This window comes from Amblyomma americanum, chromosome 1 (assembly GCF_052857255.1).
Source record: "Amblyomma americanum isolate KBUSLIRL-KWMA chromosome 1, ASM5285725v1, whole genome shotgun sequence".
Classification (NCBI taxonomy): Eukaryota; Metazoa; Arthropoda; class Arachnida; order Ixodida; family Ixodidae; genus Amblyomma; species Amblyomma americanum.
In genome coordinates, this window is record NC_135497.1 from 364379213 (window position 1) to 364406478 (window position 27266).

Sequence of the window (27266 nt, forward strand, 5' to 3'; positions counted from 1 at the left end):
CCCGTGCCCTCCACTACACCATATCTCGCAGCTTTCATGCAGCATTGGTACGCTCAGTGCCAAACGTTGTTACGCGCCTGAGTATATTTTGTTCGGTCGAGAAGCCGTCGTCGTATTCGGCCCTTTGTGTAGAAAATAATTGGGGCTGCGCAAAACAAATCTTACCATGCCAAGCGTTTTCCGCAGAATGTTCCGAATTGTGTCTTCTGATTCAGCGTTTCGCGCAGCATAAATGTACTAAGTTAGAGCTTAGCTCGCGGCAGGAATTCTACCCGGCGTTTTATAATCGGGGCAGCGTAAAAAACCCCATCAGGCCAGCAGTGTCTACGTGAAGCACCCACCTTAAAGGGGCTTCCCTGTCTCCACCCTCCACCTGTCCCCTTCCAGGGGAGAGGAGCAAGACGTGGGTCGATGAATGATGATGAGGAGCAGACCCATGCTCAGAATACATAGCCTCCCAAACAACGATGTGTGCGAAATTGAAGCTTCCTGGATCCACTCCTTCTGGCACAGCTCGGGAAGAACAACATGTTTTTCAAAGGCCCACCGGTGGCTCTGTTCGAAACGGCCACCTTCCTGTGTAGAGGTATTCCTTACAAAAATTTCCTTTAGACAGTCAATAGACTGGCCATAGACTTCTGTGTATAATGTCTATAGACTGTTTGTGGACAAATGCTATGGCATGTTCATAGCCTTGTGTCTATCATGTCTATAGACTCATTGTGCACAAATGCTAGAAAAAAGTCTGTAGGCAATTATAATACTATAGGCAGTGTATACACATTCAGTATGTTTATGACCATACAAATTTAGTTGACTTTTTTCTGTAGACAGTCTATAGAGTATGAATAGACAAAAAAGATATATCTTTAGGAAACAATAGTCTATAACATGTTTATAGACTATCTATAGAAAATTTTTGTAAGGGATATCGCATAACCACTCCCGCACTGCGCCGGTAGTGGTATGAGGACTCGCCGCAATCTCAGATTTTGCATAGAAGACAACTGGAGTAGACAGGGTAGTGGAAGAAAATGAACTCAGAATTGGAATAGAAATATAATTATAATAAAATGAAACTGAAATAGACTGGTGAGGCAAAGAAGAATGCTGTCATATTTCCTCAGCATAAATCCAACTGATCGCTCTAAAATGTTTTTTCTTCCCAGCTACGAAACACGCTATAGCAAACATTTATCAATAACTTGCAGTTTGACAGGGCCAAAATGACGAAGTCTGTCTCGCCAGGACATTTTAGCAACCCGCTAAATGCTTGCCGAGGAGCAACAAATCCTCGCGCCCAGGTTTTTTTTACCATTGATGACGAACGGAACAAAACAGGTCAATCATGTTATTATCCAGATAGGTGATTAGACAAATTATTTCTTCGACCTTAAATGGCCGGCCCAGGCGGGAGAGATAAGTTGATGGGATGCCTGCACCACCCAAGCCAATTAGTTTTCGAGGCCATACGGAAGAAAAACAAAGTTCTAAGAGGGGTGTCCGCCCTTAAGTAGACTTGGTCTTTCTCCATTTTGGCGGTTCGAATATTCATATCCTGTAGCAACCCAAACATATCACTTAGCTGCCTCTGCTGTGCCTCTGCTCTGCACGCATATAGAAAAAAGTTTTTATTTATTTTTATTGCCGCGGCCCCCGAGCCGGCGCCGCACCTAGCAGGTAGTCTCTCCGCTGATATGACGATCTCCTCACCTTGCGCTCGCTCTATGGCGGCTTCACTGGGATATATAGCGGTGCGCTACGCTTTGGTTGATCAGTCTCGCATGGAAGTTACCGACGAAACGTCTATATCTGAATCTAGTTGCTCTACTGCTTCGCAACAGTTAAATTCTAAAGCGAAATCTAAGCAAGCTTTCGCAATTAGACCAGGTTTAACCAGAGCTAAACCACAGCCAATTTTTTCCTTCATGTTTGCACGAAAGCAGCTGATTCCACGCCGTGTTATTGCTTTTTACGCGGCGCCTGAAATCAAGCTACTGTGCGGTTGATTGACGTGAGCAGAAAAGTTTGAAAAAATGCAGTGAAGGCTACGTGCCTGCCGAGCAAACTTGCAAGGACTGCACGGAACGAAATCGATGAAGACAACTTGTGAACTCTGTGTTGCTCGGCTCTTTCGATCGATGACAAAAATGCTAAAATGTGTGGTGTTGCAGTATGTGATGTGTGGCTATGTGTTTATTTTCCCCTGGGAAACAGAAGACGACCATGAAGTGCGATTTGCTGGAAAAACTAGTGCTTTCCCAACAAAAGCGTGTTTTACTTATATGTAGCTGTTGCACAGAGATTACCGCGGGAGCCTACCCTACCTGCACGCTAACTTTGCAGATTGCCTCCAACACCTGCCGCACGCATTTGCTTACCATCCGTTTTGGGATGCCGACGTGCGCCTCGTTCCCAAGTGGAAGTTAAAAATCCGCCCGTGGCAAATAACCGCAGTGCACATAGCACCTGCGGCCGCACGGACAACGCGCTCGTAAGCACGCCTCCCAGTTCATTGCGGGTTAACTCCTCGCGTCGAAACAGCTTGTCCGGCAAGTCAAACGAGTCTTCTTTTGCCGTTGCTCGCGCCGGCGCAGCCGCCTCACTCGTATCGCCGCGTACACAGCCGCCATTTTCTGTCACACATTGGTCAAATTGACCGCCTCGAGGCTGTCACAAAAAATTGTCAATTTGCTGCGTTTTTATCGAGGAAAAACGCTAAGGCGCCCGTGTGCTGTGCGATGTCAGTGCACGTTCAAGATCCCCATGTGATCGACATTATTCCGGAGCCCTACACTACGGGCACCTCTTTCTTTCTTTCTTCTTTCACTCCCTCCTTTATGCCTTCCCATACAGCGCGGCTCAGATGAACAACGATATATGAGACAGATACGGGGCCATTTCCATCCCCCCCCCCAAAAAAAAATTATTGCATAATAACGTGTGCAACGTCACCAATTCTGCCACATACGTGAGGTAATCTGCAGCCACTTATGAGGAAAAAAAAACAATATGGCCACACACGTCTGACTAAGAGGAGCGAGGCTAACGGACCCATTTTTGACAAGTTTTTAAAGCTTTGTTATTTGAAAGTTCCGCAATATAGCCCCAGTTCTCACACTCTTAGCCAAACATTCTCGTAATCAAGCATCAATCATATGGTCTCGAGGCCACACGGACCACACGGGAGGGAATGATGCTGCCCACCGGCAAGAACCAGCTCTCTTGTACTGGGATTCTTCCTAAGTCGGAGAGCCAGAGGAACACATTACAAAGCCCATAATCAGCTTCGCCGAACACCTACAGGCCTGCAGACAGGCCAGACTGACATACCCCACATTTCACAAAACTCTAGACAGAGAATAATAACACACTTTCCGCAGACTACAAATTGACACTCAAGTAACTCCACCAATGGTACTTCTCACTCTACAAACCAGAGTGTACACACAGTGGAGAAATAGCGACAGCTTTCCACACGGTGTGGGCAAGCCAACTCAATCCTGCTACAGACACACTTCTGAATTGCAATTTGAAGCAGTGGGGGGCCATTCTGCACAGCGAGGACGCCGACCAGCGCAGAGGACTGGTTCGCAGGGCCCACGCTGCGGCGCAGGCCAATGGGCTGCCGGAATAGGCGGACCACACAGGGCTCCAGCAATCTCCATTGTGCAAATAAAGTTTTCAATCAATGATTTATACAATCAATCAATCAATCAATCAATCAATCAATCAATCAATCAATCAATCAATCAATCAATGAAGTTAAACCTTTGTGCACTTTTGCACCACCATAGTCCTCATAATTAAGGCAATTATGAGGACTATGGTGGTGCAAAAGTGTACAGAGTCGCGAGGGCGCTCGAGTCCCGCTCAAATTTGAGGTGCGAACGTTGGCTACGCAAAAACGAACCACACTATATGGCTCAGGAACTGACACGATTGCTTGTAGACTTCTGAGAAGCGCTGTACTTACCCTTTTGTCTCTCTCTCTTTCTGCTCTGACTCCCTTCTCTCTTCAATGCTGCAAGAGTAATCTAGCCGCACTGCCTACGGTCCTACGGACGACTTGAGAGAAACAGCCATGTATACAGGGTATTATAGCTTGCGCCGACATCACAGCAGCCGCCATTTTGTGAACCAGGAGCATGGCAAGTAGTGTTTCTTTTGGCCTGCACGGCCAAGCTATGCGTGAATCACCATTATGGCGCACATTATGTCATGTCATGCATGTATACAATGGCCGCTTTTCAACACAAGTGTGGCCTCTCCTGCTATACGTAAGAAATTACCTTAATTGTTATATAAGTGAACTGCGTGGTGCGTACGCAGAAATGGGCGAAACATCTGTCACTTGCGTAACATCCATTTCTGCACCAATATAGGCGACTCCTCGTAGCATAGAGGCAGAGGTCTGAAGGTCGTAATGCAATTTTCAGTTCAAAAAGTTAAGAACAGGTCACACGGTGACCTTTCAAGTGGCACAACGGCTGAGACCACCTGGAGTGCGCGCACAATGTGTCGCTCACAAACCAAAACCACACTTTTCTTTCCTTCTAAAATTTTATTCAGAAAGCGAGCTCCGCCGGCCTTGCTTAGCAGATATGAACCTATCATAAGAGACACAAAACTACACAATTCAGAAAATGACAAAAAATGAGATCATGCCTGGTCCATTATGGACAACAACGCTAGCACTCAACGGCAAACGATCAAAGGAAAGAAGACAATTCGGTGGTCTAAATGTGGCCAGTAACATACCAGGTGTTTCAGGGAGGGTGCTCACTAGTGAGTAAAAACAGCGTTTTTGAGGTAAACAGAAGCTTTTCCGGCATAGTAATGCCAGCGTTGGAGGACGTCAAAAAACCGGCGAACTATTTTACTGGCTAAGTGATTAACTAAATTCAAATAGTTAACTTTCTGATCTTTAGCAATAGGCACCTGATTGCAAATAGAGATTTGTAGCCGGTCGTTAATATAGCCATATCAGTTTTTAGAATTTAGAAAATGCCATTACTCTCACCGCTGTGGCACGACAAAATTTGGCTACATCGTGCTAAAATATGTGCACTTTTGAAAGGTATCCAGGCAAAGCGACCCCTCCAGAGGTTGCAACTAGTAAATATTGCCAAATTTTGTTGTGCCACAGCGGCGAGAGTAATGGCGTTTTCGAAATTCTAAAGACTGATATGGCTATTACTAACGGCTGGCAACATATATCTATTTGCAATGAGGTGCCTATTTGTAACATTTAAAAAGTTAAGTATTCTAATTAAGTTTATCACTTAGCTAGTTAAGATGATTCGCCTGTTTTTTTACCTCCGTCAACACTCATATTACTATGCCGCAAATTGCTTCTCGTTACCTCCAAAACCTTATTTTAAAAACAATGGTTATCACCTTCTCTGAAACACCTGGTGCATTAAAGACGGCAGCGAAATATATCAACATCCTATATGAAAACTGAAAAAAAAATCAGCTGGGGTTATTAAGCTACAACCCAACATGGAACCAAATAATAGAGTGAGTCCGGAATCCAAATATTGCAGATTTCAGCACCCGACTGCAAACGATGACTACTTTTGAACTCGCACCTAGCTAGCGGTCGGAGTGGATCACTGCCAGCTCTACCTTTAGAAAGGTGCCATATATCGACCGGGGGCTGTCTGCTGAGTGAGTTATAAGGCACACGACATTAAGGGTAAGATAGAGAAATTATTCACCTGATGCTTGGCAAGAAAAATTAAACACACAGCAGCATCATCAAAAAATACTACGTGCAATTAAGACATGTAAAAGCTGCCGTTGTCTAGAAGCAATGGGACGCAACCATCGAAATTTTGCTTCTCCCCGAGATGCTATAAAATTCCCTAAATGACTACCCAGTTTCTTGAACGGCGCATCAATTCGCCAAGGGTTCAGAGTTTAAAACGCTATATTTCACCTGAATTTCGCGAACACTCACGGACTGACTGCAAGATTGGTACCCTGACTATGAGGCCAAGTGTTAAGGAACGTCTTAAAAACACGTAACCTGAAAAGCCACTCCTTTTAAGCGCCGCTGTACCTTGTACTACGAGGACACGATACTGGTCTCCGCCAGTGCTAGTAAAGAAAAAAAAATTAAAAACCACCCACATTCTCTTTTGAGTGGTCTAGAAAGCTAATAGAGAGATTTAGCTTGGCGGAGACTTACTAGCGCAGGTGTATACCAGTTTACAGGACACAGCCTGCGCACGCGCAGTGGCCCTGCCTGGCTCCACTGTGCCAATGCTGGTGAGCAGGAGGTGTCCGGTAAGCCAGTATACGTCTACGCTAACACGTCTCCGCTATGCTAAATCTCTCTAATAACAAATGCCGAATCTTAAGATGACTGCCATGGTCGCAGTTACTTCATGAAAGCCATCCCCTAAAAACCATCCTAGGAAGGAAGAAGCCGAGTAGGGAAGGCGCCAGCCCGTCGCCCAGGTGCTGGCTGCTATCCGCAGGTGCCGCAGGCTTGGTCATAGAGCAACGCCGCCCGCGGTAATTCCTTCCTCTCAATGCCATACGGCCCGGGCTAAGCATTCGTCGTTCTCGGGGAACGCCGGATACACCAGGATGTACCACGTCCCGTCATCCATCATAACCGCCCTTCTCGGGTTGGCGATCGCCGCAAACACAGGCTCGCCTGTGTATGGCCACCCCTGCAATTGTAGCCGCCCAGACCGCGGCCAGAATCCCGGTCCCGTACCCCATGGCCCGGTCTCTTCTCGAGGGGGCGAAGTGGGCCCTCGTGGCAGTGGGGGCCCTTGCGGTGGCCACGGGAACAGCGGGATCAGAGGCAGCTCCGGATCCGGCAGGGTTCCCTCTCGCGAATTTGACAGTCCCGGTCGTCGAAGGAACTGCTGCTGAGGCATCATTGCCTCTTGCTCTGGCTGAATTTGCTGAGGAGCAAAAGGGAGTTCCGGTCCCGAATGCTGTTCCAGTGTAAGTGGCAGCTGCGGCTCCTGGTGTGGCGAAGGATGGCCGTAGCCCCCGCTGGTCGGTTCCACCGGCGTGTCGTACGTAAGTCGCGGCGAGCAAAGATAAGGCAGCGATGGCAGCGGTTCGTTAAACAGCTGTGTGTCCGCGCCCGTGCTGACATAGCCCAAGTAGCCCTGGCTCTGATGGCCGTAGAGGTCGTAACAGCCTCCGGACCCTGGGATGCATCACACCAAGGGAGAGGTGGTAAATTGAGAGGTGTAGATCAAACACAGTTAACTTAAATAGCTGTTAAGAATTCGCATCAGAACGCAACGACGAGAACGAAGCTTCCCGCTCTGCTGCGTCGCAAGCAGCGTTTGGAGCGGTAGCGGTAAAAACTGAAAAAAAAACACGTGACAACAAATGGAGTGTGTCGCCTGACGAGGTGCGCTTCCGCAACCTGTTCTTCCCAAAATTACTTTACAACACAATGAACCGAAATATTAATGCGAGAGCATTATACTACTCATCGGCAACGAAACCCGGAGTTGTTGCCCATACGAAATGGCCCCAAAACCTCAATGACGACATCGGTACACCTGCATAGCAACCACAACAGAGTCAACAGAGGACCTATTGTATACACAGGGACCCAATGGCCAATACGGTGAAGGCCAGTAGGACAAAGGCTTTTCGCCTAAATGCTTTTGATCCGAAGGGTTTCACTCTAAAGTCTTTCAACCTAAAGACATTTACCGTAGAAATCTTCAATATAAAGGTATTTGAGGTATTTGTACTCGTTACTAAATAGGAAACAAAAACTCAACAATATTAACCCACAATTATAGACAAATGCTTACACATTCAAAGCACTGCAGTAGTCTCAAGTCCCAATTCAAATTTTTAGATTGGACCAAAGCTTACGCTTTACAGAGGTAATCTTGAGTTACTTCTGCCAGTTTTCCTTTATACAGCCTCAGATGCTTATAGCGCTCCTTGTGCTTGATGGTAGAAGGAGCCAGAAGAAGCCACAAGGAGGCACAAAAAGTTTAAAGTTCGTACGCAGTACTTGCATCTTGGCAACCGATCTCAACTAAAGTCATATGGCCCTTCTCTGTACTTGGGTGCCTGCCCTTAACCTGCGCACATGCGAACCTATGCCGCCGCCAAAAGTCGTGACACACGCCACCTCAGTAATGCAGATCTGCGCACACCGCTATAACAGGCCAAAAGAATGGAGGGAAGATTGTGGTAGAAAAACCAGTCACTCTGTATACGCAATTCCTTATGACCTCGAGCGTACCAAAAGTTTGCAAAAGCGCTAACATTATCTTAACTGATAAGAAAGGAGACGCCAAGGACTTGAAAAATTACAGACCTATCAGCTTACTCTCCATTGCCTGCAAGGCATTTACTAAGGTAATTACAAATAGAATCCGGACAACCTTGCACTTCAACCAGCCTATAGATCAGGCAGGCTTTTGTAAAAAATACTCGACTTTAGAGCATATTCACACTATCAATCAGATGATATAGAAACCCTCAGAATATTACCGACCGCTATATGTATATATAAAAAGGAGAGAGGCCCTCGTCACTCACGCTATTACACAGTGTGTACCACACAAGTCCCAGTCGTTCTCGCAAGAACTACTGGAAGTCTTCGGCCGATGGCACAGCCAAAGCTATAACCTTTGGCGCAGCAGCGGCGCGTGGTATGCATTATCGGCGCGTCCATATAAGTTGCCTGCGTTGCGGGGCGACTCGAGAGTAGAGGTTTTTCGCGTGCCGTATACGTATTAGCGGGGACGTACATACAGGTTTACCTGATGCTTCCCGCGTAGTAACATTCATGCGGCCAGGAGGGGCCACCGCGCTTGCGCAGGAGGCCTCGGTAAACTGTTATACGTCTCCGCTAATACATCTCTGCTTGCAAAAAAACATATATTGGATGTATGCGCAAAACGTCACAGACGTTTTTCAGTGCACTTTCTCCAGTGCATGTAACTAGTCGAAAAAGCAAAACATTTTCGAGCTACAGCGCAAAGGCTAATAGCACCATATGAATTCCAAAAACTGGAATGGTTATAACTAACGACCGCCTACAGATCTCAAATTCCAATTGGACTCCTAACTCTGATAGTTAAAAAGTTCATTATAAAACTTAGTTAACCACCTTACTACTGAAGACGACTCCTAGATTTTCTGGTGCCGCCAACACTGGTATTACTATGCCGCAAAAGGCATATTTTTCCTCCAAAAACCAATTTTTGTAAAGTTTTGGAACACCCGGTAGAGAGCCGGCTGGAAGTATTGTGGCGCCGATTCGCTAGCAGTATGCGGAGCTTAACGCGCCTCATAGACACACGGGCTATGAGGGAGGGGACGCAGTAGTGGATGGCGACGAATTTTTTGAGACAATCTCGGATTCTTTAAGGAGCACATAAATTGCACAACACATCGAATGCTTTCGATTGTTGTTGCATCTAACCTCCACCGGCATGAGGACGCTTCGTGGAAGAGATTCTTTCCCGTTACCTTGGGATGAGCAGCGGAACGCCAAAGCCACTCAACGAACGTGATGGGTTTCTTCGGCTATCACTCTAAATACGAAATGATTAAAAAACAATAAGCTGCCCTCAACTCTTTTGTAAAGGAAGAGCTTTAGAGGTCAGCTTATTCCTTTTTTACTCCCGTATATACAGATGTAATCGTGCATAGATTTTAAGTTCAGGAGGGTAACTCCCATCACGGACACTCACCTGAATACACAGGTTTCGGCTTCCTCTCCTGCTCCATATTCAGGTAAATCGAAGGTGAAGGTGGCGTGGCGAATCGTTCTGTTTTCAGCTCCCATTCCACCAGAGGCTGCAGCTGCGGTTCTATGTGACCAAGCTGCCTTCCTGGACTGCCAATGAACGATGGCAATGTAGTATGCACCAACAAAGACTGGCTGGATGATGACAACCTGCTGCTGGGCCTTGACTCCGAACCTGCATGCAGAACCGGAACAAGTAGGAACAGGTGGAGTTAATGTAGAGGTTCCTAGGCTTTGCGCGTAGGTCAAACACATTTTCTCTCCCCAAGCATCGAAACCATCAGGGAAACCCTCAAACCCTCAGGCAGGAGGCGGACTTGGTACAGTGGTTAGAGCGAGTGCACTTTTTATCCGCTTGATTCTGGCTGTCGAACTTGCTTTAGTCTAAACAGATTACTGTTTCTCTGAAAAAAAGAGCTTGCTAATAATGCGTCTGCTGCACCAAGGCCCGTCTTGATGAGATACCAACAAAATACTCGCCAAGTGGATGGGTGGCGCCATCTGTTGCAAACGCCACAAATCACAAGCTCTTTCAAGAAATAGCGAACACTTGTGATGGAATTGGGCGTTATTGACAAGAAAAATTCTTTTCACAGAAAATGAGCACTCGGTCAAAATAAAATGCCTCAAAGCACCAGAACTCTAGATGCACGAATGGGCTTTCACATGGATGCTTTTCAATCAGCTGATCGTGCTTAGCCAATACAGTTGTGTGCGGCGCAGGGAAAAGAAACGCGCCAATATAGGAGCCTGTACACGAAATCTTGGAACAATTAACAGTCAGCGTCCACTGGCGGCGTCTTTACAAAACTTCTTCGCTACAGCGCAAAGTTCCCAATTTTATCTACAGCGGTGTAGACTACCATGCTACGCGAACCAATAGAGTATATCAATTAGTCCACGTGGTAACGTTCTCCTGTACGGATGCAATACTGTTGTAACTCCATGTACGTCTACTGCGTACTTTTGTTGTGCACATTTTCACCTAACATTCTACACAGTTTTAAAAAATAGGCTTTTTGAGTTAGAATGATTTTTTTGGCGTAACATTGTCAGTGGTGCAGTACGTCAGAATACAGTTAAGACGTGCTAGCTATCTAGCCGAATGGTTAACTAGTATTGAATGGTTAACATATTGACTGTTGCAGTTAGGCTAAATAATCATTCAATGGCGTGTAGTCCACCGTAATATCCATATCAGTTTTAAGAATAATGAAAAATCGGCTAACCTCGCTACTGTGGCGTAAAATATTCTTGGCTCTTACGAAGTGTTACGTGCACAAGACAGTTCTTTTGCCTGTAAGCTTCTCGAGAGCGCATGTATTTCGCGCAATGTAGCCGAGATTTGTTGGGGAGGCAGCGCCGAGAGTAACAGCCCTTTCGAAATTCTAGAAACTGATAATAATATTACTTACGGTGGGCTACACACTTCGCAATAATCAACAAGCCAAACTGCAACTCTTAAGCAAGTAAATATTCAATATTGCCGCCAGCGCTGAGGGGGACAACGAGGATTTCGGAGATTCTTTTATTATTCTTTGAGCTCTTCTGTTTTCACCAAAATTCTGTCTTCTTTCTAACTTTCAATATTCTTGTCGTTTTAAATTTTCCAAATTCACGCTTTGCGGTAAAATTTTGTCGTAATCTTTTAAGGAAATTTCTTTGTTTATGCCACTATACCTTGGCCAATCCCCCCGCGTGGGTATGTGCCATGTCTACTGAGGAAAAGAAGAAGTGCGCGGCTCGTGCTCTCTTCTCGGCCGCTCTTGCGGACCGCTGCGGTGTCTAATTCTTCAGGCTTAGTCCTTGATCTACCTGCAAGGCTGTTTACCCACATAAAGAGACTACGTGACAGTTTTAGATAACAAGCCTAATAGTTAGCACGTCTTAGCTGCATTATAGGGTACTACAACGCTGACATTACTAAGGCGAGATAAGGATTCTTCTGACTCAAAAAGCATATTGAAAGAATATTGTGTAACGGCTTAGGCGAACCATTTTGTATAACAGTGTGCTGTGCGATGTCAGTGCATGTTAAAGAACCCCAGGTCGTCGAAATTTCCGAAGCCCTTCACTACGGCATCTCTCATAGCCTGAGTCGCTTTGGGACGTTAAACCCCCATAAACCATAAAACCAAACCATCCTGTATAACAACTGCGTAGCTTTCTGGGTGGATGTTAGGAGGCGGAGGCTGTCCGTGTGCAGTGGTGTTTTGCGTTAGGTGACGTCGGTGGACTCTGCGGAAACTATGACAGCCAAGGGGACGACAGTCAAGTCCGCAAAAAACCAATCCAAATCACCGCGCGTTTCAAACGGCTCTGTGCATTCTGAACAGAGGAAGGAGACTGCACAGTGTGAGTGGAGCAGGGGACTCATGGTCTGCAAGAGAGGCCTGCCGTCATGCTTGACATTGCTCTCTTGAAGGGTACCCGATAGCTCAATTTTGCCGGAAGTCTTCTGCAAGAGCAGCATAAGGTCACGTGTTTTGATCTTTTCGTACTAGGTAGTGGAAATATTTGTATAATATCCAGAGGGCAACCATCATCATTAGCCAATCTAAGCCCACTGCAGAAAGAACAAATTCGGGGACACAGCTCTGCCACACTGGGCCTGGGGTCCTTTTTGCACTTCACTTCGCACTGTCACTGTTCTTTATTTCATTTCTTTTTATTCTCTGGATGTGTCTCCTCAGTCTACGTGTGTGAACCCTCTTTAGTAGCATGTGTAACTGGCTCCCTGGATCAGTGGATACCTCTTTAATGCTTTGAGGTACGTGGCCGTGGTGTCCACCTTCAGGAAACTGCTTTCGCGCAATATTTTGGGCTTAGCAATAGTGAAGCAGTAGCCTTACTTGTTTTATTGCAGTTTTTTAAATTCCTGATTCACCTCAAGACGCACAAAGCCTCCCTTGAACCAAGTCGGGCGAATATTTCTTACTGGTCCAAGGGTAGCGCGCCCGGCTCACGACCCAAGGGCAGCGCTTCGAGTACCGGCTAGACCATTTTCCTTTTCAGCGCAATTGTTTTCGAAGCGATATTGAAACGATAGATTGACTACGCCTTGTAAAGCCAAGGCACAAGGCCAAGCTGGAGCCGTTAAACGCATGCGCCGAGCAACAGGTACGCCACGCGTGACGTCAGAGTTGCGGCATCGCCGCAGCAGCCGCCAACGACTATGCATCGTCGCATCGAGCGTGCGCAGTTGGGCAACAGACGCACGTCATTGCTCGGCCTCTTTATAAACAGAGGGAGCGAAAAGCTCGTTCTTCAGATGAACAATGGGCGAAGAAGCAAAAAGACTGCGTGTGTACTGCGACCGACATCAATGGCGAATGCGGGAAGCCACGTCGACGGATACCGAAGTTTTGCGCGGTATAAGGCTAGTCGACAAAGAGCCCAAAAACCATGGATGCCAAGCGCGCGGCCGAAACGCCGGAACAACGAGAGGAACGGCTCGCCAAACGACGCCGTCAAAAAGCGGAAAAATGAAAACGACAAGCCGCGAGCGAAGCTACGTATTCTTTGGATCAGCTATCGCGTACACACCAGGTTTGACCGGAGCTGAACCAGCAGCCATTTTTCTCTCTTCGCAAGCACTGCGTACTGGTAGTGGATTGACGCCACGTCCATGAAGACCAATGAGGAACTGTGTAGTGACGTCATCACTGTTGTTCTATATTATTATTGTGAAATGTTTTAATGACCCTCGAGAGGTCATGTGGATGAGATGTCATGACCCCCTTTCAGTTTCCAGTTTACGATTTTCCAGTTACAACGCCAACACCTACAACACTGGCTTTCCGGCTAATTAGGACCCCAAGCGCTATGGCGTTAAGAGAGAGAGAAACAACTTTATTGCCATAGATTGGCGGGATTTAGGGCAGGTGGGCTTGGTGTGGCCCCCAGGTGGGGGCGACTTCCTGGGCCTACGAAATGAGTGCCAGTTGGATGCTCTTGTCTGGCCTTTTGAGGAGTTCGTTCCATCCATCTTCGGAGGGAGCTGGCAGTAAGGTTCGAGGGGGCGGATTTCCCGCGCAACCCCAGAGGATGTGAGCCTGGGTGGCGATTTCTCCCTGGTAACAATTTTGGCAGACGGGGTCGTATTCCCCGTCTGTGATGAGTGAAAGTCTAGAATGGCTAAGGATAGAGTGTGTCTGCAACCTGCGGAGCAAGGTGGCTTGCGCTCGGTTCAAGTCGGGGTGTGGAGGCGGGAACTGGCGTCTCATCTCTCTGTAGAGGTTGGTAATTTCGGCAAAGGTCTGGGGAGCCTCGGCAAGAGCGTCTGGGTCCGTGGGGCCGGCCGCCCGGTTGGTTAGTCCTCGGGCTAGTCGGTCGACCCCTTCGTTTCCAGAGTTTCCCGCGTGGGCGGGTACCCAGACCAGGTTGATCTTATGGTCGGGAGTGCAGCCGCGAAGGATGCGTGCAGCGGGGTGGCAGATAAAACCTGCCGAGTAATTTTGTATTGCTCTTTTGGAGTCGCTGAGGACTGTGCGCGTACGTGGGTCAGCGATGGCCAGCGCGATGGCGGTTTCTTCTGCCGCTGTCGGAGAGTGAGCTACTACTGTGGCGGCGGTGACGAGAGTAGACTGTGGCGTGGCTGCACAAGCCACGTATGTGTTTGCACTTTGCCGTGCAGCATCTACGTATATTGCGTGTTCGTCGGCAAGGTATGTGGCATCTAGTGCTTGGGCTTTCAGCTGACGGCGCGTATCATGGCGGCCAGGTAGCATGTTTTTGGAGATTGGTTTTATAACTAGGCGGCTATAGACCCCTATCGGAATGGGCGTCGTGGGGTGGACGTCGCCTATGGGGTTGATGTTGAGACGGTCAAGTATGAGCCGCCCGTGTTTAGTGCGGGAGAGGCGGTGGATTTGGGCGGTCTTGTGTGCCTCTATGAGTTCTGTGAGCGTGTTGTAGATGCCGAGTTGGAGGAGGTGCTGTGTGCTGGCGTACTGAGGTAGCCCCAGTGCCGCTTTGTAAGCTGAACGTATAATGCTGTTCACAGCTTCCTCGTCCTTCCGGCGGAGGTGATAGTAGGGGTAGGAGTAGACTATCCTGCTAATGAGGAAAGCTTGCGTGAGCCGACAGAGGTCATCCTCCTTCATACCTCTGCGGCGGGTGCTGATGCGGCGGATAAGGCCGTTGATCTGGTTGGCTGTGGTGCGGAGGAGCTGAATGGCCTCCGAGTTTTGCGTGTTGTTCTGTATTAACATACCCAGAACGCGAATAGTGTGGACCGGAGGTATGCGATGTGTGTCGACTTGAAGCACAATAGGTTCTTGCGGGTCGGGGACAGGCAGGCGAGCTCGTCTGTCCCTGATGACTAGTAATTCGGACTTCGTGGAGGAGCATGTGAGCCCGTTCGCCTGTACAAAGGAGTGTACTTTATCGATTGCTGTTTGGAGGGAGTTTTGGATTTCCCCGTCAGAGCCAGAGTTGGTCCACAGGGTAATGTCGTCGGCATATATTGAGTGTTTAATGTGAGGTATCTTTTCCAGGAGCAGAGGGAGGCCTCTCATTGTAGTGTTGAAAAGGAACGGAGATAGGACTGCTCCTTGTGGTGTTCCTCGGGTGCCTAGTGTGATCTTCTCACTGTGGAGGTCTGCAATATGAAGTTCTGCTGTACGGTTATGAAGAAAGTCGGCGATGTAGTTGTAAGTGCGAGTGCCTACATTCATTTGTGAGAGGTTTGCCAGGATGGAAGCATGTGACACGTTGTCGAAAGCCTTGCTGACATCTAGGCTTAGGATGGTTCGTGTAGCTCGGATGGGTCTCGGATCGAGGATGTCGTGTTGGATTTGCCACATAATGTCTTGAGTGGAGAGGCCGGTTCTGAAGCCGATCATAGTGGGGGGGAAAAGGTCCTCTTGGTCTACGTGAGTGTGGAGTCTATTGAGTATGACGTGTTCCATGACCTTTCCCAGGCAGGACGTGAGCGAGATGGGCCGAAGGTTGCCCAGCTCGAGTCGTTTGCCTGGCTTAGGTATGAAAATCACTTTGGCATGCTTCCAAGTGTCTGGAAGGCGACCCTCATGCCAATGTTGGTTGAAGAGGTCCGTGAGTGCTTCGACGGACTGATCTTCGAGATTACGAAGCATCTTGTTGGTTATGTGGTCGTCGCCAGCGGCCGCGGTGGTTTTAATCTGGTTGAGGGCGGCGCGGACTTCTCCTGCCGTGATGTCGGCGTCCATGTTGGTGTTCTGAGCACCCGTGTATCCTGAAGGGATGGGAATTTCAGTGGAAGTATTGATGTATTTGTCTTTCAGGGTAGCGAGGAGTTCCTCATTTGTTCCCTGAAAAGCGTGTATGACACGGGTGAGGTTCTTGTGAGATGTGGATTTGGTGTGAGTTGGGTCCAGTAAATGTCTGAGCAAGAACCACGAGTTTTTGCATCCTAACTGGCCGTAAAGACGGTCGCAGGTTTGATGCCATTGCTCCTGACTCAGTTTGACGGAGTAAGCTTCGATCTCTCGCTCGAGGCGAACGAGACGGAGCTTGAGGGGTCGATTGTGCTTTTGGCGGAGCCAGCGAGCCCTAAGGCTGCGCTGGGCCTCCCACATGTGTATTAGTTTGGCGTCGGGAGAGGGGCCATCCTCGTTCTGGGTAGTCGTGGAGGTGGCATTGGCGGTGTCTTCGAGAAGTGCGTTTGCCCATGCGTCCAGGTCGTCTATGGGGGCCGAAGTGCGTTTGGCGCGCACGTATCGGAAGGCGTCCCAGTTAGTGTGCCTGATTGTTCGGTTGGGGGCTTTGCTGTGTGTAGCCGTGAAGGTTGTGCTGAGAACATAATGGTCGCTACCTATGTTCATGCCGAGGTTTTCCCAGCGTGCGTCTGGGATGTTGCGGGCGAAAGTGAGATCGGGGCAGCTGTCCTGTGTGACACTGTTTCCAATGCGAGTAGGCCTGTCGGGGTCTAGGAGTAGTGTCAGGCCCAGTGTTTGGGCTGTCTCCCACACTTTGGCTCCCTTACGACCGCATGCTTTGCGGGGGTAGCCCCACTCGGTATGCGGCGCGTTGAAGTCACCTAAGATGAGTAGCATCCCTGTTTGTGCAGTCGCGCAGGCCTTACGAACGAGGGTTGCCACTCGTGTGCTTTTGTCGCTAGGGGGGCTGTAGACGTTAAGGATGTGGAGCGGGGCTTGTGAGCGACTGTTCGGTAGGACCTGTACGAAAGTGTGCGGAACCTCGGGGTAACTAAGGTCTATATGATTAGCTGCTAAATTTCGGTGGACCAGGATGGCGGTGTTGGGCCGTTGGTCTGGTGTCGTTTGTTGGTTATATGCGGCGTAGCTGGTAAGTTTCGTGTCCATGTATGTTTCCTGAAGTGCGATGATGTGGGGGGTGTGCGGCTGGGCCTGCAGGGTGTGCTCCAAGGCTCGCCGCTTCGCCTTGAAGCCCCTGCAGTTCCATTGCCAAACTGTGAAGGGGGAGCTAGCCATCGCGTTTCCCGTAGGGTTCGGGGCGCTGTGATAGCGCGACGGGTGATTTAAGAATGCCGCCTGCACGTGAGCGCGCGGTTGCACTCTCCGATGTGGCGACAATAATGGGTGCTGGGTAGTTAGGAGGGGTTGGCGACTGCAAGGGGGTTGCTGATGTCGGGGGATTCGTGAGGGTATCGAGCCTGGCATGAAGGGTTTGGATGTTGGCTGCCATTGTGGCGCAGCTTTCTACTAGACGGTCAATGGTGGGGGCGAGTCGAAGGAGGGCGCCCTCGAATTGGGCCATTCGCGCATCAGCTGCCTCGAATTTGGCATCTATGTCTGCTTGTGAGGAGGGGAGAGGTGCTTTACGCTTCGTGCGCTTAGGCTGCTCAGTGTCCACGCGTGGATCACCTACAGGGTCGGATGTGGGAGCGTGAGCCACCTGCTGTGGTTGCAATTTGGGGTTTGCCTGTGCTGATTCTAGGCTATGAATTTTAGCGTTTGCTTTGGCCAATTGTAGCTGTAGTTCCTTGACCATATCTGCCAGCTCCCTTACCTGTGAATCTGGTGGAGAAGCGGTGACTTGTGCAGGAGTCTTCCATCCAACTTGTTTGGCTGCTTTGGTCCCCGGCCGGGCTTGAGAGCTGGCCCGAGAGCTGGGTGAGGCGGATGTGGAACGGCTGCGAGTGCGGCTGGAAGGGCTGTCGCTGCCGTCGCTGCCAAGCGGGGGGAAGGAGCCGTCCCGCAGTAGGTTGTCGTCGCCGCGTTTGCGGTCTCGGGACCGGGACTGGCGTCCGGGGTTTGCCAAGTTGGAGCCGGTATCGGTGTCAGTGACCGACGGGGAAGACTTGGGCCGAGTGGAGGACGTGAACCGGTATTTGCAGCTTCTGCTGCCTGTAGGGTGGGCACCTTTGCAGACGATGCTTGAGGCTTGGCACGTGGGCGGTTGGCCAGCTGGAGGAGGGTCATGGGCTGCGCCACAGCGTCGGCAGGTCGGTTGTCGCGGGTGGGGGCACACATCCGCCCTGTGGCCTAGCTTCCGGCAGTTGAAGCATGCCTCCGGACGGCGTTTGTAGGGGTACACCTCAAAAGTGAAGCCGAGATACCTCACGTAGCGGGGTAGCTTGGCATTGGCGATAGTCACCACGAAATGTCGTGTGCGGCCCATGCGGCGTGCGGCGACTACGGGGAGATCAGGGTTTCGAGCTTGGAGCTCAGCGAGGATCTCAGAGTCGGTCTCGTGACTGTAGGCTCTGTATATGATTCCTCGAACGGAGTCATCGGGGGCTGGGGCGTACGTGGCTACCCGGATGGCATTGGAGTCAATGGTTAACGTTTGTATTTTAGCATACAGGAACGCCCGTTCTTTTTCCGGTGTGCTGATGGTAACAGTGTTGTTTGTGGGGTGGATGCGGACTTGGTCGGCGGTGATTGCAAGGCGGCCGTCGATCTTGGCGGCGTTGTAGATGGCCATCGCCAATTTGGCCGGGCCGACTGCGTTGAGGTCGATGGTACCTTGCGGTCGGAAGACGATTTTGTAGTCCTCTGTAGGCAGGCGAGGAAGTGGTCGTTTTTTAGTCGGCGGTGGTGGACGGCCGCGGGGTCGTTGGTCTGACAGGACAGTGGTGGCTGCAGGCGTTTGGGTGTTGGCCGGCGGCGTTGCCGGTGGTGGCGGGCGTCTGTAGCGGCGTTGCATTTCGAGCGCCGTCCAAGTGCCATCGGCCAGCTCCGCGGCGGTAACATCCGTGCCGGTGACTGTGTACTGCATCTTTAAATGCAGGGAAGCGCCGTCGAGGCGAAGCGGGCGTCGCCGCCGCAGGTGGGAGCAGAGCACGCACTAGGCGTGCTGAGCCGTTAGGCCTAGCTCCCGCGGTCGGGCGTTGCCGCAAATCGGCCGTAAAGTTGAAGACACTCGCCTGAAAGTAGTTAAAAGTCCCACAGGTGACGCCGGATGGGTGGCGGGCCGTCCTGTGAAAAATTGGTGGCTGTAAATAGCCGGAAACTGGTGAAATCGCCGGAAAATCGCAGACCGCATATAAGATGCGTCCGCTCGCTCCGAGCGCAGTCGGCGTTCTCCCGCTATGGCGTTAAAGCATCTCTTCGATGGAGCTTCAAATAACGCTGTCCTGCTCCCGCTGAAATTGGTTTTTGAGGAAAGGAAATGACGCAGTGGCTGTCTCACATATATCGGTGGCCACCTCAACCCTGCAGTGAGGGAAGCGAGGAAAGTGGGAATGAAATAAAAAAGGACGAAAGAAGTGCCGTAGTGGAGGGCTTAGTGGAGGGCTTCGGAATACTTTCAACCACCTTGGGTCTTTAATGTGCACTGACATCGCACAGCACACGGGCGCCTTTGCGCTTTGCCTCCATCGAAACGCAGCCGCCGTGGCGGGGCTTCATCCCAGGAAATGCGGCTCAGTAGCCGAGCGCCCTAACAACCGAGCCACCGCGGCGGATACTCTTGTGGTTCACACTGTTCCTGCAGACTTCCTAACGTCATCTGCCCACCTGACTAGGTCTGCCGAGTACGTACTTGAGCACAAAGCGGGCCCAACTGGCTGCCAATCGAAATCTCGTCGATGCTGCTGAGTACTTACTTGAGCACAAAGCGGGCCCAACTCGCTGCCAACAGGAATCTCGTCGATGCCGGTGCACCACGCCGGCGGCGACATGTGAAGGTTGTAGAGGGGAGACATCAAGGAGGGTTCCGCGCTGCTTGATTGGAGGGTTGGCGCTGGTGAAGGGGTCGGCATAGGCCGCGCCACAGGCAGCCGCTGCCTCTGCATCGCCGTTTGTGGCGACAGCAACACCTGATAAGGTGTGCGCGCCTGCTATTGGGCGGAGGAGACTGCAAGGGCGGCAGCAGGCCAAGCTTAATGTCCAGCTGCTGCGACCACACGGACGGCGTAGTCTCTGGGGGATCCCCGAAGCCCGCCGGTGGCACCTGGTTGGGTGACGCTGGCGCAAACGTCGGCGATATGAAGGGCTCCATCAGGGCAGCCAGTGAGTGGTCGAAGGCACCTTCCTGGACCGGTCTGCTCGGCATTTCCTCCTCCTCCGGCATGGCCCATCCGCGCGGCCTGCAAGTGCACCGGTTAGGATGGAAGTGGGAGGGTGTAAGGGCTGTTCAGAGAGTTTTGTCTATTGCACATCTACAGGCGTTAGAGCCGCTACCCCGAACCACTCGTCCTCAACACCGTCAGTATTTTAAAAATACGTTAGCTAACATCGCAAAACGGAACAGTAATTTGTGCTTCGCTTTTCTGCCGGGTTGCTTATTATCTGTTTAATATGCCATGAACTTGACCACTCTCTTGTGTAATTCCAGCGATTCCTCGACGTTACTAACAAGTGAAATGAAAAGAACGGAGTGACGCTCGTATACGTTGTCACTGCCTTCGTGTTTCGTAGAAGCACCGACCCTCCGAATGTATAGCATGCCTTCTTTCGTCCTCACACTCCTCCGTCTTTCAAGAGGTGCTAGCGCGCAACACGTTACAGTGTGCAATGGTCGCAATACCCAATGAAGACAACAGTGATGCGCCGCAAGCGAGCAACGGTTTGCCTGCTCCCAGCCGGAGAGGATAGCAACTAGGGTAAAAAGACGCGGAAACAAGATAAGGAGGTTTGGTTTCGTTTATGGGGATTAACGTCCAAAGCGATCAGGCTATGAGAGACGCTGTAATAAAGGGATCCGGAAATTTCGACCACCTGGGGTTTTTTAAGGTGCACTGACATCGCACAGCACACGGCTTTCTAGAATTTCGTCTCCATAGAAATTCCACCGCCGCGACCGAAATCGAACCAGCGTCTTTCGGGTCAGCTGCCGAGCGCCATAACAACTGAGCCGCCTTGGCGGCTGGAAGTTAAAGAGGAGAAGGAGTAGGAAGATAAGGGAGTTTGTGTGGGCCCTGGTCTCCTGCCGTGTGTGAGGTGTGTTTTTGTTCTCGTTAATATTCCTTGAAAGTCGACTAATGAGCTAGAGCCCATCTTCCTTTCGGGTAAGAACACGGCCAGTCAAAGGGTTTCACAAGCTTTTGTTGTCAAAGAGGTCTGCAGCTTGTAGGATGGCCGCGACGATTTCTCCTCTATGAATTGCCGGCTCGAGAAAAAAATTAAAGCGTCAAAGTTTTCTCTCCCCTTTTGCGTGGTATAAATTTACAATCAGGGTGCGCCACATAGCTTTCGCACACTGAGTGCACAGTATGCCGGAAGTCCACCGAAGGAGAGTAACGATGATAGTATGAGGCATTTTACCTGCCGGAACTGCCTCCCCCAACCGCCACAAAAAAAGAAAAATTCACAGGGACGCCTATTTAACATCTTGTGTTGGTAGTGCGATAGCATCAGCAGCTGTTGATGTCTATCTTTAGCGGAAGTGATGTCACCACCGGTATGCTGACGTTTCTTCTCTACAGCAGGCGGGAATTCTCCTGTCTGGTGACGTCATTCATTCCAGCAAATGGGAATGCTCCCATCTAAACACGTCACTTCCCTTCAGCCAGTCACCGTAACACTGCCTTCCCGATGACGCTTCTGATGCTATCGCATTCAGACGAGGCGTCGGCCGTCGAAGCTCGCCGCTCTATGCCTCCGCAGCTCACCATTCCGTAGGCGCACTTGAGGTGATGCGTACCTGTTGTGGTAGTTGATCCGCCAAAAATTACTTTACACAAAAATTACAAGTACACAGACGTCAGCGCTTTTTGTTTTCGAGGTCTCTCGACTGTATGCTACACACTCGTTCACATCTAGCAGGCGATCGTGAAGTTTTGTTCATCACTGCCATTACCAGTTCGATTGGATTGGCGAAAATAAAGTTTTTCTTTATTCCACTTTTCTCAATGCGTCTTTTGCTGCGTTTGCTCCAACTTCAGTATAGCGACGAAGAAGCAAATAATCTATTTTCATTAAAACCCCAAATGCGCTGAGTGGCTCCCAAAGTCCCTGTAGTATTCTTTTCAAGCTCAGTGCCAAGAGGTACCGCACGTTGTTATCATCGAGTGCGAAATTGTTACGGCTCATACCTGTACACAAACCAAGCAACTTTTTGCTTAGCTGTTCTTCACTGTTCTTCGAGTCATACTTAAAATATAATGGTATATCAATCACCTGAAATTGATTTACTGAAGTTTCATAATGGAACTTTTATTTCCGTGTTTGTGCACTTTTCTTTTTCTTGCCCCGAAGTTTTTATTTTTCACCAAGTACTATCTCCCAAGGAGAGTGACAGCTCTCCACTCTCTCAACTGAAAAATTCTGGAAAACCCAATGGGTACTAAAACTCCACTGAACGTCCGGAGGACGTCTCAAATGTATCCAGGAAGTCCAAGGGAGTTTAAGTGCCCAATTGTAAAACCACATATCAGTGAAGATCTTTGACTCAATCTCGGAGCTTCGCTCACCTTCCAGGTTGTCTGCTCCTTCTTATCCATAAATATAAAATATGGATATCTCTTCCTGCAAATTGGGGGAACAAATAAAAAAGAGCGAGAACGCCGTCAAAGAAACACACGGGAACATTTGACCGGGGACTGCAGTTTCTCAATGACAATACACACACTCGAGCATACCTCTATACACCGAAGCTGGCGCACACTGAACATGGCCTATGAGCGTGGCGCACACTGGCCATGTCTTCCTTTTTTTTCTGATAAAAGTGACAGATGCTGTCTCCGCCCCCTCGCATCTCGCTAGTTGCGTAGATGCACCCATACCAGTTCAGCACAAACACAGCCGTGGTTCCTCCTTTTGTAAATACCTCAGTATTTAACCCTACAGAACAACTTTTGTCATATTCACGCTTAGATTATGGTTATTTACTCGATGGCAAACGCGATGTGGTGTTTGCAGTGTAGTCAAGTGCTGGCAACTATGACCAGAGTGTGGTGCTTGAAGATCGCCGCGGTGGCTGAGTGGTTATGGCGCTCGGCTGCTCGCCCGAAAGACGCGGGTTCGATCCCGGCCGGGGCGGTCGAATTTCGATGGAGGCGAAATTCTAGAGGCCCGTGTACTGTACGATGTCAGTGCACGTTAAAGAACCCCAGGTGGTCGAAATTTCTGGAGTCCTTCCCTACGGCGTCTCTCATAGCCTGAGTCGCTTTGGGACGTTAAACCCCCATAAACCAAACCAAACCTGTGGTGCTTGTAACTGGGCCCTGTTGTCATAAGCCAAGTGACCGTGCAGCAAGCAGTCACGGTAGCGGCCGTAGTCATGTAACCGGCAGAGGTTCAATAAATATCGTTTTCAGTATCAGCTAATGATCGTCCCCTCGTGTGTACGCGACACGCGATTTCAGCCCAAATGGCGTGGCAGGAAAGGCGGGTCAGATCCGTGGTCATACAGCAGCCAGCTGCGTATTTGGGGCTCCAACCAATCAGCGCGAACATAAGCGGACATGTCTGCTACGTTATCCAAGTGCTCAACCCGTGCGAGAGCCGTAGGCAGTAGAAAACCGGTTGAGCCCTCGCCGGTACCGGGATTCGAACCCTGTGCATCCCGCATACGAGGGAATTCCCTGTGTTCAGGAGGTCAGGACTCGCTGCAACTGCGCCTCGCATACAACGACCAAAACCTGAAGCGTTGATCGCAGCTAATCGCGTTTTGACTTTCTCTACATATGCTTCGCGCGGCTGCTAAAGACGAGAGTTAGGTTTTACACACTCTACACATGAATACGCCTATATGAAAGTAAGAAGGGAGTAGGCGGTTTTTTACCGCACCAATCTATTTGTAAATGGGAGTGCCCTAGAGGACATAAATTTATTGCGCGATAAAGTGTCCCTGCCTGTGTGCCCTAAAGGGAAGCGTACTCCATTTTCACTCCCTTCTGTCAGTCTAAGGCAGTAGTTTCAACTTGGTGTAGCATGCGATACTCGGCTCCATAACGCGGGTTGGCGCACTATCATTTAACGGGGTCTTAGACGAGAACACAGCTAGTGCCGATATCCTCGTACCTATGAAATACTTTTTCTCGGTTATTTTATGTCTGTGCATGGAGAGGAGGCAAGCCAAGCACTTGGGCTTCCGAACCCAAAGCTTGCTTAAGCTTACATTTCACGCTGGTTACGCTGAAGACGCTTTAAAGGAGAGCTAAGACAAAAAGGTTAGACAGACCACACACACCGCTCATTATTTCCAAATAAAAAACAAGACGACTGCTTATGACACGGTCCTTTATTATGCTGTGGTATACGCCTATCATAAAGTGAATGGTGGAGGACAAAGGCTCGGGGTTCTTGCCAACGTTTCGACAAGAAGACGTTTCTTCGCCCAGATGAAGGCAAGTCCTTTTGTCGAAACATTGGCAAGCACCCTAACGCTTTCCCGTCCGTTTTTCACTTTGTGATTATCGACAACCATCTGCCCAACCACTGTCGACCATGGACTGGTATACACCAGGAGGTAAAGCAGGCTCTTACTGAATCACAAGTGACGTTACTGCAGCCACTGATCACAATATAGCAGGAGGTCTCTACAACACCCTCCCTCGAAAAAAGAAAACGAGAGACTTACTTCAACGCCTCGTACACGTGCCATACACGCAGCGCCTGTAGCGGGCTTTCATGGATCGCCTGCGCCACCAGCTGCACCAGCTTGCCCGGAGGCCTGCGGACGATGGTGCCAGCAGGGAGTAGCTCGGCCAGGGGACCCGGAGGCAGCTGGGGCATGGTGTACGTGTCGCCGGGGCTGGACATGGTGCGGGTACGGCGGGAACGCTTGGCGGGCTCTGAAGAATCTGCCCGGCCACGCCCGGCGATGCCGCGGTTAGAGTTCATTTCGAGGCTTAGCGGAAGTGCCTCCTCGCACGCGAAAAGCAGCCAACCATTGCGCGCCTTCTCTCTATCAAGAGGACCCACCTTATTTCATCACCGTGGAATGATTTCGAATGTGGCGACAGGGCACACATTTAAACAGCGTCTCACAAATGCGGCCTGGTCAAAAGGATGAATGTTGTAAAGTGCATAAACTTATATGCTGCGTCAACGGTACACTCTAAAAGAGAAAGGAGTAAAAAGCGAATAACCTGTCCTTCACCACAACCCCTTTTATAAAATGAAGAGCGCTAGTAGAGAGCTTACTGCCAGTTTACTCCCCTATAGGCGTATTCATGTTTAGAGTGTACACGCCGTTTGCGCAAAGGCCACAACTATGTAAAGCAACGACAGTACAATGCAAATGTAATGTGCAGCAGCCATGTAGAACTTGTAATCTGCCAACTGGTAATAAGCGATCAGAAGTTAAAAAAAATGTTTGTTAGAATTTCTTTTTCTCTTTTTGATAATACGCATAGGAATCAGTCTGGAGAGCGCATTCCACATAACGTCATTATTTGCCACACAAACTCGGCATCGCAACCTGAATCTTCTAGACTGTCTATATTCACTAAAGCAGAGAAGTTTTCGTTCTTTTGACACACAGTAACACACTAGATTGAGATAGCTAAAGCACTGTCCGGTGAGGTCTAACCAGATGGTGCTCTAATTACCTTTTAGACGCAAAGCTCAACTTCGCGACCAAAACTGAAAAAAATTAATGCCGATTTGCCGCTGAGGCCTTGACTTCTACCTTGAAAAAATTAAAAATGAAAAGTTTTGCCGCCACTGAGACTCGAACCCGCCGCGGTGGGAATAGATCTGGTTCGCTGCCCACTGCGCGAGAGCACGATTATTTTTTCTCAATTGCATAGAAATCAAGACCACTAAGCTACCAAATGCTTTACGGGCACCCATACTATTCCGCAATGCTGACACATGCTCTCATGTCTTCTTACACTGCACTCCATCAGCACACATAAATGCCGGAAATCATACACATGCGTCAAGAATTGGCAACCATTCAGGCTGTCTGTCCTACGCCGCATAAACCCCCCGCACCAAGGCGCACTGCTCACTAAACAGAGGCTTAGATAATAGAGGGGGATCTGTGTGTCAATCCATCATGTGGTTCTTCCGCAGGCTAAAAAGTCCGGTCATCATTAAGAGATAGCACGGAATCCCTGAGTTTATCAGGACCGGGAAGAGCCTTATATTCTAAGGCGAAATCTCAATATCCCTTTTGATTGTTCGCTGCAGTATGTCGCAGAAAAACAATGAATCACGGTATGGCTTGAGTAGCGAATTCCGCAATACGTTTTCGCATTGCTTGACACCTGTCTTGTTGGCTTATTTTACAGTCCAGTATCATTGTTTAACGTAGAATATAAAATATTTGGAGAAATCATTTCTTACAGCTTGCACCCTGTGGTGCCGGTTTTATTTAGCTCACGTCAAGCATGAGTCATTCGAGGCCGCAGTATCCAAACTCACTTACATATTGCACGTTCGGTGTTGGAGTCGGCAACAGTTTAGGGCGGACAGGTGGTTCTAATTAAGAGTGATCTCGCGAATACCTTAGATAATGTGCGTCATGCGTTTTTGTTTGCAATCTTGAAAAGCGCAAACGTTGTAGATGCATTGCAAATGGGCATTAGACTTTGTTATGAATAGTCCCATACAATGCTGATCGTAAATCACGAACATACGAAACCAATTCCACTAATCTCGACTCTCCTCCAGGGCTGCCCATTATCACCTGTGTTATTTGATTTATACCTCCATCCTTGCTCTTTAGTATCATCAGATCCCAATTAAGCTATTCGAAGATTTTCACGTGATAAGCATGAAATTAGAATTTTAGCCTATGCTGATGGCGGTGCGCCCTTTTCAGTTCAGATAAGAGTAGTGTGCTTGAAGCTTTGCATTTAGCAGCGCAGTTCTGTGACGTCTCTGGCGCGGCTCTGGATCTGTCAAATTGAAAGCTTTCTGGTTGGGTTACAGGGGCACGAAAAATAATCGTTTTGAAGACATTAGCTGGCGGGTCTCTGATTTCCTAGGGTACCATGATGTTCCCTTTCATCAGGTCTTGAATAATGGTACCAGTCGTACTTAGAGTCACAAATTCTCTCTGTGAGGCGCCTAACGCAGGCGTTGATGGGTAGGGAGCTCTCAATAGCTAACATATTAACTTTTTACTGTTAGCGAAAGGCGTATAGCACACGGTGAATAATATCTTCATTAGTTTTTAGAATTTCGAAAGCGTGGTT